Source organism: Chelonoidis abingdonii, chromosome 4 (genome assembly GCF_003597395.2).
Source record: "Chelonoidis abingdonii isolate Lonesome George chromosome 4, CheloAbing_2.0, whole genome shotgun sequence".
Classification (NCBI taxonomy): domain Eukaryota; kingdom Metazoa; phylum Chordata; order Testudines; family Testudinidae; genus Chelonoidis; species Chelonoidis abingdonii.
Genome location: NC_133772.1, coordinates 125,642,025 through 125,657,494, shown reverse-complemented (window position 1 = coordinate 125,657,494; position 15,470 = coordinate 125,642,025). Strand labels below are relative to the sequence as shown.

Genomic DNA, 15,470 nt, shown 5'->3' with positions numbered 1-15,470 from the left:
ACTCAATAGATCAGCAATCCTGAGTAGCTGATTGCAAATAAACAACGCAACTGTACCAACTACCCAATGTAGGTTCCTTCCCAGAAAGAAGCCTGAAGGACAATAACAAATTCAATTGGAGATTTTGGGTAAAATTCTGAAGTACTGAAGTGATTTAGGTGCCTAAATATCATTGAATTTTGATGGGATTTGGACACTTTAAAAGCCTTTACTCTGAGGTTAACATCCTCGACTGTCCTCTGAATTGTCCTGGCCCAAGGGTCAGAGGGCAGAGCTAACCCTCTGGCAATCACAGGAGGTTTGGGCCTCTGAACCCATAGATGTCACATGGTCTTCAGGGAAATCCTATAGATCTCTGAAGCAGACAATCTCTTATTCATGGCTCTCTCAGTAGGAGTCATTCTGTGCCCTCACAGTTACATCCAAACCCTGCCCTCTCATGGGGCGTTCAGTCTGCAAAGATATTCATTACCTAAAGTAACACTCCCTGTGATGTGCAGAATGGGAACAGTGATACTGCAGAGGGTGGCTTTGCCCTCTCCCGATCTGCACAGCATGCAGTATCTATGAAGGGCTTCTGTGTGATAGGTAGAACTGCAGGAGCTGAGGAATTACCCTCAAGCCCTGCTGTTCCTCTTTCATCATGTTTACCAGTAGGTACTCTCCTCCATGCAGAAAAGTGGTGGGATGATAGGGGGCTGTGCACTTACCTGTGTGAACACTATATAGGTACAAGTACAGAGTCATAAAACAAAATAATGCAAAATTGGTATCAATCAAAAGCCTTTTCTTCCCAGAATGGGAGACAATCCGGCACAGAGTCAGGTGATTTCCCAAGAGGCCAGAGATACTAACAGAGATAGATGCCCCGTAGTCAATCAGGGAAAACACCAAATCACAAATAAAAGAATTATGTACTGTGGAGATTGGTTCCCTAGAACTACTACAACAGACAGATGTATGTATGGAACATCTAGTGGCCTGAAGAGATCAAACCCTCATGTGACCAGAGAGCGCTGAAGGAATTACTGTGCTTTGGTTAAACACTGAGCAGTTACCCTTGGCACTTCCTGAACACATGCATACATAAATAAACCAGCATTCAACCACAACTGCACTCACACTCAACTGAAAAAAAATCCCCACGGCACACAAGATTAAAGCCAAACCAAACGGACCTTAGAGTTTAGTTTAGTTCTTTTTTAAACCTTCTGTCCCCACTTTTTTTTTATTGTTTTAGGAATTGGTTTCTTTAGTTTATCCCATAGCCCTCACTCATTGAGCTATCCTAAATTATTAGCAGAATAAACATATAAACCCAAATTAATCCTTGGTGTAACTTCATTGAATTTGGCTTGTTTTCCTTTTCGTTCTTCAGCCAGAGGAGCTGGAGGGTGTGGTAAGCATACAGTCATGCAAAGAATGTGTGTCTGTATAAAGTGATCCCAATTAAATGTGATATTTTTAACAATAATAAAATGTCTTGTGTTGAAGGCACTGGACTGGGGTTCAAGAGATGAGGATTCATTTCCTGACTCTGCCACAGACTCCCTGTGTGACCCTGGGCACATCACTTTGTACCTCAGTTCTCATCTGTAAAATGGGGGTGATAATACTGCTTTTCTCCCACCCTTTGTCTGTCTTATCTAGTTAGAATGCAATATCTCTGGAGCAGGAACTGTCTCTAGCTGTGTCTTTAGAGAGTGTCTATTAGAACACAATTGTGATATCACTTGGGGTCTTGTGATACAAGATTGGGGAAGGTAGAGGGAGTTATCTGAAAGAAGGAGATAAATCTCCAAGTGAAAATAATAGCAAAATATGGGTTGGGCCCAAACTGCAAATTCAAATCTGGATCTGATTTTGAAATGTTTGGCTCTAGGATTTTGGTACAGCCCATTGTTGGAATAAAAGTAGACAGTGACTCCACTTCCAAGTATGACTCCACTTCCATACACCCTCAAGCATTTTAGGTGTTCAAATCCTGGGGGCTTGCTTTGGTTTGAACAAAATACAGGAGAAGTTCTAGTCTGAAGAACAGCACAAAATTTGCTTCATCCAACCAAGCTCCCCAAATTTCCTCTCTAAAACAGGCAGCAGTAAAAGCTAGGGAGATTAACCTAAATGCATTGTCACACAATTGGTAGGAACATCCCAAAGGCTATATGGCAATGCTGCATCCAGATAGTCAATATCTGTACCACCTCTTAAGTATGTCTACACTGCAGCCAAGAGTGCCTTTAAAAGCAGAGCACATTAGACATGAAGTCACAAGACAACACAAGAGCGAGCCTCTTAGCCTGAGTAGATAGACTTGGGCTAGTTTGGCTTGAACTAACATGTTAAAAATAGGAGTGTGGATGTTGTGGCTTGAGCAGCAGCCATCCACAGTCTCTGCCTGACCTGCCACGTTCAGAGTGCTATTTTCAGCACACTACCTAGTACAAGTCTGTCTACCTGGGCTGGAAGGCTCACTCTCTGCTGCAGTGTAGACATACTGTCCTTGTCTGAGCATGGCACAAGGGCTTGCACTGAGATCACTTCTGAGAAGAGACCCAGGCAAGGGTCCAAGGTAGAAGTCCGATCCGAGATTTAGCAGGTTCCTGTATGAAGTAACAGATGTAGGTTCTTGTCTGCTCTCTTACAACCTATACTTAGGGCCTCCACACCTCTGAGTTACCGATGACCTTCCCAACCCATCTGCCTCCCCTGCTCGTTTGGGTGGTTCTTTGGGTTCTGATGAATGTCCTGCATGGACTGAGAAGTCAAGAGGAGCTGACATGCAATTTTTCAAACATGGAGCAGGAGAGAGCCATTAGGGAATTCAGCTTCTGCCACAAACCACTGGCACCAGCATCAGGCAGGCCTACAGATGGGAGACTGGGGTGACACTCTGGCTGGCAGACTAAGTATGGCACATTCTGTAGTTGCCTAGGTGGCATAAGTCTGTTGTATTCAGGCAGCAGCACTGTTGAGTCATTTGAGTTATACAAATGAGGTAACGTTGCTACCGTAGGAAGCCCCTTTAACATTATAATAGAACATTTATTTTACTACTGAGTATTACCAGACCTAAAGCAACCACGGCTCTCATCTTAAAACCTCTTCTAAGTCAAATAAGAAGGCAACAGGAGTGAATCCCAGCAGCAGGAAAAGTTAATGCTGCTATTACAGAAAGCAGCACTAACAGCTTCCATGATGTTGAGAGTCTGACGCTGGAAACAAAGTTTACTTTATAATGAAACAGTTATGGATTATTCTCCTCCACCTTGACAATGGGCCATATAATGGGTATTACTGTGATTTCATTGTTCTTTAACATGACTAACTAGCTGTACCCTGAATCAAAACCCTGGATCCAAGCACATCCAAATGTATGTGTGTTTGTGAGAGAGAGAGAGCTGCCTTTCTCTTGAGCACGATGACTAGTTTTCATGTAAATGGGGTCTGTATTCTTTAGTGGTAGACAACACTAATATTTTAGCTCCACAATTTCTATAAGTAGGTTTATTTTGGTGGAAGCAGTATTGTTGGTTGTCTTTCAGAGTGGTGTGTTACATAAAGTGGTTGCTAAAGATTGTGGATCAGCTTCAATCTGTAATCATCTATTAATTCATAAGCATAGAAAGTATGTGACTGGACATACTTGGCCTTTGTGGCTCCCTACAGGGGCCCTGAGGTCCTACTATGCCCTGTGCTGGAAAGCAGCAAAATGACAGGCAAGGAACAGCAAAGTGGTTCCTCCAGGCTGCCTAGAGAGGCCTCATGGAAGCAGCCAATCAGAGCCCAGTAGGCTCAAATAAAAGGAGCTGCCAGGCCTTACCAGCTCAGTTCTTGGCAGGGACCAGAGTAGGATTGCCAGGTGTCTAGTTTTCAGCTGGAACGCCTGGTCGAAAAAGAACACTGGTGACTGCGGTAGGCACCGCCAGTCGGACCATTAAAAGTCCGGTTAGCGGTGCAGCAGGAGCACCGGAGTTAAGGCAGCAACTCCTGGAAGCAGCCTCTAGGTCCTTGCAGCTCCTAGGCATTGGGGCAGCCAAGAAGGCTGCTTACGCTGCCCCTGCTCCTAGTGCTGGCTCGCAGCTCCCATTGTCCGGGAACCTTGACCAATGGGAGCAGTGGCATCTGTGGTTGCAAGGACAGTGTGCAGAGCCACCCTGGCTGCCCATGCTTCTAGGGGCTACAGGGCCCTCACGGCCACTTTCTGGGAGCTATGGAAAACACCACTGGGACTCTGCACCCCAAGCCCCTCATCCCTGCCCCCGCAGAGCCCACACCCCCAGCCAGTGACAATGCTAGAGTCTCCTATGCTCCCTTGCCAGTGTGCCTCAAACCTGAGCTAGCAGAACCACCTCAAAAACCACCTGCTGGTTTTTGTGATTTGAAGAGTTGCAGTGAGGGGGGAAAGTGTTGAATGGATTTCACTTTGGATCCCCCCCCCAAGTATATAGAGCAGAAAGAGGGTGTTTCCCAGTCTTCTTATTTGAAACTGGCTTGCTCTTGTGCATTTGCCAAATCCCCATGCACACAGCAGTTATCATTTCATGAATAGTGCTAATTACCACTTAGACAATTCAGCAGACTGGTTATGTGGATGATCTGCAGCAAGAAGCAGACACACAGGCAAAAACAAAATTCCACCTAACCTGGACTTGATAGAATCATAGAATCATAGAATCAAAAGGTTGGAAGGGACCTCATGAGGTCATCTAGTCCAACCCCCTGCTAAAGGCAGGACCATTTTCCCTAAATAATCCCAGCCAGGGTACGGTCTAGCAGGACCTTAAATAGCTCTAAAGATGGAGATTCTACCACCTCCCTAGGTAACCCATTCCAATACTTCACCACTCTCCTAGTCAGAAAGTTTTTTCTAATATCCAGCCTGTCCCTGTCCCTGATGTCCCTGTGTGTTTGATTTCAGATTGAAAGCAGTGTCTCTTAATACCTCGTGCCTAACAGAAAACAGGAGAAAGAACTCAGAACATGTCTCCACTCCTTTGAAAGTTCTGCATTGGACTTTAGGAGCAAAATTCTGCCCTTCCTTACACCTGTGCAATCTCTGATTTCCATGTGGCTGCACAGGTACAACACAGGACAGAATGTTGTCTCAGGTCTTTAAATGTTCTTCCTTCAACCCATGATGTGATTCTTGGCTATGAGAGAAGCCATAATGCAAAGTACTGCACTTAGCCAGGAAAAGTCAAATGCACAAATACAAAATGAGGAATAACTGGCTAGGCAGTAGTACTGCGGAAAAGGATGTTGGGGCTATGTGGATCACGTATTGAGTGAGTTAACAGTGTGATGCAGCTGCAAAAAAGCTAATATCACTCTGGGGTGTATTAAAAGGAATGTTGTATGTAAGGCTCGGAAGGTAATTATCCCACTCGGCACTGGTGTGGCTTCAGCTGGAGTACTGAGTCCAGTTCTGGGCGCCACAGTTTAAGAAAGATGTGGACAAATTGGAGAGAGTCCAGAGGAGAGCAACAAAAATGAGAAAAGCTTTAGAAAACTGGAGGAAAGGTTAACAAAGAGTATGAGGAGAAGAAGAGTGAGAGGGGGATCTGATAAGTCTACAAATATGTTGAGGACTGTCATAAAGAGGATGGTGATCAGTTGTTCTCCACATCCACTGAAAGTAGGACTGGAAGAGTAATGGGCTCAATCTGGAGAAAAGGAGAGTTAAGTTAGATTTCAGGAAAAACTTTCCAACTATAAGAATAGTTTTAAGTACTGGAATAGGCTTCCAAGGGAGGTGGTGGAATCCTGTCATTGGAGGTTTTTAAGAACAGGTTAGACAAACACCTGTCAGGGATAGTCTAGGTATACTTGGTCCTGCCTCAGCACAAGGGAATGATCTACTCTAGATGAGTTCCCTTGTAGTCCTACGTTTCTATGATTCTATAGCCTTTGGAAAGCAGTGCTGTGGCATGAGAGGCAGATATTCTGGCTCTGGCCAAATGAGAATGGACAGACAAGGAAGTTAAGTTGAGTGGCACAAGAGTAATCTGGTTAGACGCTGGGCAGCATGGACTCCTTTGGGAGCTACAAGTACAGTACAGCACAGCACTTGCTGCTGAGGAGAGAGGGGTTAAGGTGGCTTTGAGAGCCTTCTTGGCTCTGAGGTGCTCCAGAATCTGGAACAGCCCCCCAGTAGGCTCTCAGGGCTGTCCACATTCTATCTAAATTATAGCAGTCTGTGGCTGCCTATGGACAGCATCTCTGCCCAGATTCTCCACCATACTGTGTGCTGTGGCACCAGCCCCCCAGGGAAAAAGTGAGAGAAATGGGAAGAGGGGAAAAACTCAAACAGGAAACATGAACCAAAAAAACCAAAACAATTGTGACAATTAATTTTGGGCAAAGCCTGTTTTTGTGAAAGTGTTTTGATGAAAATTTCCCCCTCAACTCCAGTTTTGAGCTACTAGTCCAGATTGTGCATAGACACTCCCCCGCAGTCACATGCCTTCTGTGCCTCTGGCCTGCTTACATTGTTGTGAGTGGTGCCGAACTGCCACAATTCATGGAGTGATGCAGAGTCCTCCCCAACAGGCTTTCTGTCAACTCTCCTTCAACCCTCACATAATTCCAGTGGACTCTTATCTCTTTCCACTGGGCTTTGTTTCCGGAACTGGGATTTCCCTCTAAGTTCGTACCTCATGCCTGTATACTCAGCTTAAACAAGGGCCCATTGTTTGGAGCTGGATTACTTCTGAACAGTGGTGGCAGTAGGCACCTGCAACCCATTCAGTCGTAGGGCGCCCAGAGGCAGTGAGCGGCCCTCTGAAAGCTAGATCTGGCCCATTAGCATCAGCTGCTCTGTCCTACTCAGTGCCACTTGGGGCTCAGAATGGTGTCCTTCCCACAACGTGACCTTGAACACACTGAATGTGCAAGGTCATGCTGCATGGAGGATGCCATTTATGGACCATGCATGCGAGGTAGGGGCCTCAGAATTGAGCCTTAAAGGGCACTCCCCCAGGACAAACACTATCACTGCATCTGAATGGTTTATTTGTTCTCTGCATATACATGTGATAGACGCAACTAGGAGAAGCCTAGGAACTAGAACACTCTGTCTAAATTTGACCTGAGAGGCCTCTTGGCCAAGGTTCAGTCAATTCAGTCTCTTCTCCTATACCCTGTCTATCCACTCTGCTTTGCTCAAAGTCCAACTGCCTGCCCTCAGTGCTTCCTCTTTAGTTCTCCCCTTCCAGTCTAAAGTTGTTTCAGGAGATATTGGGACTCTTAAAGGCCTGATATCCAGTCTATACTTTCATAAATGGTGGTGAGCTAGTCCGGAGAGGGCTTAATTAAGTTAATTCTTATAAAGGTATTAGATATTAAAAGTCGCTGTCTGTAATAAAGAAAGGGATTTAAGGGATTTGCACTCTTACATATGTATTTGCACTCTTACCTGCCTTTTTCTGTGGATCTTCTTTGCAGCCAGACTGTTGAATTGCCGAAAGCATTATGTCACTTGTTTATGTGCATGTCAGAAGGCCAGGTTTGGCTCTTAATGCCATTAAATCCCAGAGGCAGTGGGACTGAGAGGAAAACCAAATGAGATATGGCCTGATAAATTGATTTATTAATAACTCTGCTGATTTAAAGATCCAACTCTCTGAAGTGGGTAATAATGAGGCATATAATACAGGGCAGTCTGAGCCCACAGAAACTGATCACTTATGTCTGAGGAAGGCCACTTTCTCCCATAAACCCTATTTCCTGGACTGGAAAAATATACAGTGACTTGGATTTGTTCTCTTCCTTGCGTTCCAAGCCTCAGTCTGGACCATCATGACTACAGCTTTTCTCCCTGTGAGTGCAGTCTGCAATAGAAATTTTTGATCATTTCTAGGTTAGCTATGCTTGAGGGAGAAGGGGATAAGAATCTACAGTTCACTCTTTAAAGACATTTCCCCTCACTTGTCAACTAAAATAATTTTTAAAAAAGAAGCCTGGGAAGCAGTTGGAGCTCAGAATTTTGGTTTTATAAGAAAATTAAATGAAAATGGCTTTAGAGAACCTAATATGAAGAGAGAATGTATCAGGAACACTTTAGCTGACAGTGAAAGGGTTTGTTTGCATATTTGGGTGGAAATAAAATATTTCTCTACAGCTTTGGAAACTCAGACATAGTATATTGTACTAGAGTGGGAGAATCCAGAGAGGGGAGCTGGCAATGTATGACCACTATAATCCCTTCCAAGTTTGGCTTGAAAGGGGCTCCCTGCCTTTTTTTTGTGTGTGGGAAAACTGGTATGTATAGTTCCCATTTGAATAAAGCCATTCTTCTTATGGCTGAATCCTGTTGCAAATCCACCTGTGAAGTTTGTCTGGTGGGTTGATGCTGGGGTTGGAACTGGGAATAGGCCTGAGCCCTGATGTAACCAAAGAACCCTGGAAGTTGGTTTCCCTTCTAAATTTGGGTTTGAGTGAGCCAAAATATGTAACAATAATGAGACTTCCTGCTAGCTGGGGGAAACACAAAAGGACACAATGTACTTGGTCACAATCTGCCAGATTTAGACACAGTGGCTTCTGGGGAAAAGAAATTTGCTTACTACTTCAGCTGCACATCAGATAATGCAACTGACATACACCCCTTGCTCTCTCCCTTTGTGAGAAGCCAACTGAAAATGACCCTAGGCTGAGTCTCGTGTTCATATGTGTTGGACAGCCAAACAGGGCCACAGGATTAATGCCATTAATGCTTTCACTTCATGTTTAGGGCTGGAGGGCAGGGCGCTGCTTCTGCTGACAGGGTTCCAACCACAGAGAGGGGAGCCACAGAAAATATCATGCAGTCAGGAACTGTATTAGCCTCTTGGGTGCTGGGCCGAGTGACACACAGAGGGAGGGAATGATCCCACCATAGTTAATGTATTTTTTTGTTCATTCTCTCCATGCTCTCATGGATGTAATTTTCAGAGGTGCTGAGCATCTGAGATTCAGATTGTGTGACAGGTGCTCGGGGTCTTTGAAAATCAGGCCTTGTGCAATTAAAACTTCTGTAAAGCCTTCAGGGCCTTCTAGAACATAAGAATGACTGTACTGGGTCAGACTAATGATTCATCTAGCCCAGTGTCCTGTCTTCTGACGGTGGCCAATGCCAGGTGCCCCAGAGGGAATGAACAGACCAGGGAATCATTGAGTGATCCATCCCCTGTCATCCAGTCCCAGCTTCTGGCAGCTTCTAACACATAACCCTGACAAATACACATCATAGCAATCCTTAATAAAGTGGTTGCAAATGTGGAGGCAGCTGACTGAGATATCCCTGTTGCACAGGAGATAGGGCTTTGAATAGACCTATACTGTAGTTGATGTATCTCACTGACTTAAATTAGCTTTGATTTTTTCCTATCCAAAATATAGTTCAACCTCCTACTGGCTTGTCATCCCTCAAACTCCATTGTAGTCATCTATCCACACAACTACAAATGTTTGAGAAATTGCATCCTGTGCATGCATTGATGGTGAGTTTTTGAGTTGGTTTTTGGGTGCTGCTGAGATGCAGTTGCTATGAGAACAAGTTTAGAATTTCCTAATTGTTATGGGTTTCAATTCTCAACCATAATGTGGCACTAATGTGTGTGAATATAGAGCATGCAGGTGACTGATCTTCCTCCGTACTGATGGCAATAGTCAGCTATGTGTAATTACAAACATTTAACCAGCTCCTCCAAATGCCAGAGCTTGCCAGATTGTTCGCAGTGTTGTAGTCATGTTGGTCCCAGGATATCAGTGAGAAAGATGGGTGAGGTAATCTCTTTCATTGGACCAACTTCTGTTGGTGGAAGAGACAAGCTTTTCAGCTATACAATGCACCTGAGGAAGAGCTGTGTGTAACTTGAAAGCTTTACTTTTTCATCAACAGAAGTTGGTCCAATAAAAGAGATTACCTCACCCACCTTGAGTCTCAGATTGTCAGGGTTTAATGTGTGCAGTCCAAGACCAGAAAGTTCAGTTAGAAAACTAACGTATGGGTTTTTTTACTGTATTAGAGAGTTGACTTCTTTCCAGTTTGAAACAGATGATACATTGTATTAAAGGGTTGGGGTTGCACTTAATATTCTCATATAAAAGGAGGAAAGACACGCAAGACTTTTCTGCTACACTGGGTTAGAGCTTTAAAAATATGCTTTTTACAAATCTAACAGCAGTTTTTATTCCTCTGAGTCACGTGTGTTTTGGGGGAAACCATGTACTTTCAGTGTTGTTTGAAGCATAAAATGTGCAATAAAATTTTTTTTTTAAAGAATTCATAGTATGTTTAGCTTTGCAAAGAAAACACAACAGTAAGTTAAACCTAATGCCATTAAGTTTTTTGTGGTTTCCATGTAATTTGTAATCCAAAAAGTTTTTGGTATTCGAGGTTAAAATGGGGAAAAAAGACAATCCACATACAATAAGGGAAACTGACAAGCTGGCCCAGCATTTCATTTTGTAAGGCAAAATATTGAATATTAAAATATTCACTCATGCAGTGAGCTGGCAGCAATGTTGATTCTCCAGTGCCTCAACAGAACCTGTAACTTCACTGCATACGTTTGAATAAGAAATTAAATGGGCTTCACACCTCCAACCTAGATCATCTTCCCATTCCTATAGATGACATCACTGGGGAATAGGGAAGGGTTCATAGGCAGGGAGGAGGCACTTAAAGCATTGTATCTTAATGGAGCCTTGCCAGAGTAGCGTTAGGACAACTGGCCAATCCTAAATTGCTTTTCTTTGATTCCAGAGTGGTCCCTTTCTTCCAGAGCATGTCCATGTTTCTGCTGGGTCATGTGTAGCAGGCAGCTCCGGGTCTGAGATGCATCCTAATATCTCTGTCACGAGCTTTCTGTGGTGGGGCACTTCAGCTAGTACAGGTGATTCATGAAGGAACTAAAGACACCTACTGTTGAAACTCTTTTGTAGGAAGAAATGATGCTAATGGGGGGCTGGGTGGTGCTGAGTTTGGCTAGAGGAATACTACAGGGACTGTTGGGGGAGGGAGCAAAAGGGGAAGTGGGGAAAGTCTCTTCCTCTATGGCATCAATGTACTTAGGGTTCACTATGCTCACAGGCATCTGAGTGAATGGGCAGGCTGTGGAGCCTGGCCCAAGAGTGTTGCTTTTGGGGTGTAAATAGGGAAACAACTTGAGCTTTTCAGATAAAAGAGAAATCTGAACCTTTGGCACTCACTCACAATGGACCTTCTGAATCTTTAAAGAGGGAATTCAATAACACAATCAAGCATGCTGCAAGCACACAGCAGCCTGTGGTATAATATGAAAAATGAAGTAACTCATATTTGAAACACACTCCTTGTCTCCCACAGCAGCAGTATCTGTCTGCAAGCTGTTTCATGTGGAGTTCAGATTACCAACTTTCCAGTACTTTTTACCAGTTCAATCAGAAGACAAGTTTGGTTTTTATGAGTCAATAAAAAGGACTACCGTACTTATAATAAGGGACCAGGAGAAGCCAAAAAACTGGAAAGGCAGATCAGGGAACATTATCAGTTTTAATACATAATGTTGCCCAATCCAATGAAGAAAATAAATGTTGATGCCCAGAACCCACCTTTTGGACAAGCAGTCACAATCAAATGGAACCCTCAGTAATCCCTGGGCAGGATTTTCTCAAATTTAATTTGGTGCTTTCAGCTTTTGATACTTATTGGGAGCAGACGGTTTTAAATAACAGGCTTTAAACATGCACTGTAACCATACTGAACTATAAGACACACACATCAAAACAGAGAAAAATATCTGTTACCACAGCTTAACATCCAGAGTGAAAAACTAAAATATTTTCTTCAGATGATAAAAATGGCATAATTGAAAGGAAATGTTATTTTTTAAAGCACATATGTGACTGTTAAATCTGAGATTGGGGTTTCCCTTCGTGCTCATGCAACAGCACGAGCCTTTTTGTGAAGTACATTTTTTGCTGTAAGAAGAAGCTGTGTCTACCAGTAAATGGGGTAACCAGAGAATATATCTAAATCCTTGGTAGTAGGACTGTGTAGTCTGATTGTATTTAACTTGAGTATTGAATGAATAAGGAGTGAGGAATTTGGCCTCTGTACTGCCTACATTCTGAAGAGATTGTATAAGTATAGTCATTCATCTCAGCTCACCCCAAAAATAAGACTTCCAGTGAGAAAAGAGCTTGAATGGTACTGGTTTCTCAGTGGAGTCTGAAAAATCATCTACCCAAAGAAAGAAAGACATGCCAGCAGGACAAGATCCTATACTCCATCACTATTTAAGAGCACGAACTAGCCGAAACTATACACAGCCTTCTGCAGGAGGCAAGCCCCGAAATCTATTCAGAAGAGAAACCAGCCACTGGAGTGCAAGGAGAACTAAGGGGGGAAAAATCCAGCTTCTTCACAGCAGGGAGAAAAGGCTTCTCCCACTGTTCCTGATCTTTCATTTCCCTACTTTCCACTCAGTCAGAGCCAGGCAACTGCAGAAGTTATTACATGTGAGGCACAGAGGGGGCAAGTGGGAGAAAAATGACCATTATTAGTTGGATGCTCTTTCACTCCAGTCCTGCAAAGCACCAACTGGGGGCCACTTCAGATCACAGTTTCCTGTCCTGTGGGCATGCAGTGCCTCTGCCATTATGAGGGAATTCCTTCTCCTCCATTCCCTATGCTATGTTCCACATCACACACCCCTATCACTGTGTGAGAGAGAACCTACAGTTTGATGGGCCCATTGTCTTTGGCTGCAATCTCCATGTACTGTCAGCCAGGCGACATAGGGTCTAGTTTTGCAGCCCTTTCAAAACCCTTCTCTGGTAAATGACACCAACCAGCAGGGAAGATCTTCCCCCTCCATGTGAGGATGCTGGAGGTGCACTGGGTTCCAGCCCCTCCCACCCTATTTTTTCCAAGATCCATAGGTTCATAAGGACATTATTGTGTGTAGCAATCTCTCTGAATAGAGTACAGCCTCCACCTCAGGGCAGGAAGGGATTGACTGAGGCATCCATATAATTGGTTTTATGCAATTGTCTCCTGTGTGGAAATACAGAATAGCCTCTGTGCCTGTTGAGCCTAGCAGATCATTTTAACCTAAAGAGGGCCCTATAATTTCAGAGGCAAGGACGAAACATTTTAGCATTAATGAAGGGTGGAATGTTCTTGGCAGTGATTATCATATAAATAGACTGTGTGGAGAAAAGACAGGTGTACCAGGATACACCTATTGTTAGAGAAAATCCATTCTGTCCCTTCCTACATGACAGATGTTACAATGCCAATCAGCATGGTATGAGGTGCAAAATCGCAAGCCATATCTTGCATCAGCCTGTAGCAAATGCAGTGGGCCAGATTCTGATCTTTGTTACACTGGTATAAAACTGGAGAAGCAGCTCCACTGAATTTGCCCATGTATACAAGAGATCAGTTTCTGGTTTTCTTTAGGAAATAATCACAGCTAGACAAATTGTACTATGAGAAAACAACCCTTAATGAACCACAGGCCAGATCAAGTAACATTTATCCAGGGCATATCCTGGCACCCATCCCTGCTCAATATGTATGCAGCAGAACCAGTATAAATTGAGATAGCTCCATTGGGGATCTGGCCTGATAATGCTATATAATATAATCATCATCATTTCTGTGCATTCTCATTCATCCTTGTGAAAAGAGTACTTGCTTTTCACCAATTGAAGATGTTCGTAGTAGGGTTAGCTTATTCCTTCCTTCACTTTTCCATGACTTTTTGAAAAGTAGGGTTAACATGTGAATTGCTTTTTTTTTTAAAAGGCAGACTGTCTCCATCCCCTTTCTAGACATTCGTGTACCCTTCTCTGCATAGCTAGCATATCTCCCAATATATGTGTCCAAAATGGAGGAGATGTCGCATCATCTACATTCAACAGGTCTAAATATAGCCCCATTGTTTCCTTCAAACTAAGTTGAGATACTTGAAATGCATGTAAGGAAGATTAGATATAACATTTCTTATTTCCATCCATGGTATAAAAAAACATAAAATGAAGATACATGAAAATGCCTATGATAAATGAAAAGGCTATTATCTATATCTAGGGGTTTTTTTAAATGTATTTTTAGGAATAGATTTGTCCACAAATAACACCTTAGAAAAAGTATGCATATAGGTTAAGCATGGGAATTAGTTTAAGTGTGAGCTACCAAAGTGAAAAAACTTGAGTACAGATTTACTTTTACCTTATAAGATGACAAGTAAAGTGAATATTTCTTCAGCACATATTTCCGAATATTTTATGAAGCGAATGTTGAACAGATGTATTTAAAGTGTGGAAAAATTAAATGAAAGGCACATTGAGGATTTATAGAGTGGTAAACCAAGACACCAATGGAAATTAGATCTTTGAACAGAAACTATGTTGTTAATGCAGAAATTTTGAACTGTAACTTAAAAAAAAAAATGGCTTCCAAGACCCGAAACTGCAACCTGGAACCATATAAACTTCTGTTAAAAAAAGTTGCAACTTTGGTTCTGAAAAAGTAATATAGCTGGAAAGTATGTTTTTATGTTAATTTAAAATGAACAACTGATGCAGCTATATTCAATTGTCTTGTTTCCCAGAATCTTGGTGTAAAAAATGTAGACATTTTTCCAGTCTGAAATCTTGCAATTAAGATTTCAGACTGGAAAAATGTCTACAGACTATGGAGAATCGACATGGCCATCATTCAGTAAGAAACTCATGACATGATCAAAACAACAAGGAGTCACCAGATTATTGAAACTAGGGTATGTAAAACTTCACATAGCTACTAGGACGGTCAGCTGTAACAGTGCACCATTGACTTCTGTAAAGCTGTCACATATTTCTATAACAAACTATGGTTGTGATTCAGGAAAGCACTTAAGCATTAGGATTTAATTACCTACTGAAGTACTTCCTTTAATTAGGGATGGATTTAAGCACGTGCTTTTGTTTTTCTGAATCGGGCCTATGTGTGGCCTCATAAAAAAGAGTTTTCAAAGGTTAATCAACCATTTGTATTAAACCACACAGTGAATGGAGCTCTGGTGATTAATATTAACTGAGAATCTGGCCCTGTATTCTAAATAACTGTCTGGCTTCTTCTTGTGTAATTGTTAATTAAAATAAGAATGCGATACAAAAATACATATGATTCTGGCAGTGCCGAGGTGAAGCATTGCTGAATGTTGTGTACTTTGTTTTCTAGCTAATCATTGTGCAGGCTGAGAGGTCCAACCATACAGAGGACACTGCAGATAGGTACATCTAGAGGAAAAGAGGAGCCTGCTGTTGAGTTCCTGACTCAGGTCCTGACTTGTTATGCGATCTTTAGGAAGTCATTTAGGACAAGCCTTTCAAGTTTGGGTGCTTAACCATAAGTGCCTAAATCAGAGGTTTGATTTCCAAAGGTAATCAGTGCGACTCCTATTGATTTCAGTGTGTTATTCATGAGATGAAGAACCGCTCACATTAGCAAT

At 42.7% G+C, this 15,470-nt stretch overlaps 1 long non-coding RNA gene across 1 annotated transcript in view; it reads left to right on the top strand.

Moving 5' to 3' along the window:
- LOC142046786 (uncharacterized) overlaps positions 1-15,263 on the top strand; it is a 47,115-nt gene extending 31,852 nt beyond the window's left edge. The window contains exons 6-7 of the long non-coding RNA XR_012655833.1: positions 9,382-9,482; positions 15,200-15,263. This is a non-coding gene — a long non-coding RNA (uncharacterized LOC142046786). The remainder of the gene's footprint in view (positions 1-9,381; positions 9,483-15,199) is intronic.
- The last annotated feature ends 207 nt before the right edge of the window (positions 15,264-15,470 follow it).